At 27.7% G+C, this 534-nt stretch overlaps 1 protein-coding gene across 1 annotated transcript in view; it reads left to right on the top strand.

The window, feature by feature from the left end:
* Positions 1-534, top strand: part of LOC119591576 (inositol-trisphosphate 3-kinase homolog) — a 9,836-nt gene that overhangs the window by 991 nt on the left and 8,311 nt on the right.

Genomic DNA, 534 nt, shown 5'->3' with positions numbered 1-534 from the left:
ATAGCGATGTAACCCGATAACTATCGTCAAATGATTATGAATATGCTTATCTCCTTCAATCTTGTTTAGCTCTGATATTTTGGAAAGTTAGATGTTTTTCATATTTCTGTTTATTTCAGTTGCGATGGCAGTAGTAAGGAGACTAGATAAAAAGATGAGAATGAAATAAATGAAGATAACAGATTTTAAAAATGAGAATTAGAATAAAATAAATAATGATCATAAATAAAAAAATCAGAATTAGAATGAAATAAATTATGATAATAAATCTAGAAATGAAAATGAAATAGATGAGGATAATATATAAAAAATAATAAGAATGTAAATGAAATAAATAGCGATAACAATTAATCTAATAAAGCAACACTAATTGACAACGACGCCGCAACGAAGACCAAGTAAACACGCCACTGATGAGAATATTAATAGGAGTCATAATCATAATCACTTCAGGTACATTATCATCTCATTATGAATGGCGCTCATGGTCGTTATAGTAAAACCGAAATGAAACAACAACAACAAACTGAAAAA

This window comes from Penaeus monodon, chromosome 28, assembly GCF_015228065.2.
Source record: "Penaeus monodon isolate SGIC_2016 chromosome 28, NSTDA_Pmon_1, whole genome shotgun sequence".
Classification (NCBI taxonomy): Eukaryota; Metazoa; Arthropoda; class Malacostraca; order Decapoda; family Penaeidae; genus Penaeus; species Penaeus monodon.
This window is presented reverse-complemented; position numbering and strand designations above follow the sequence as displayed.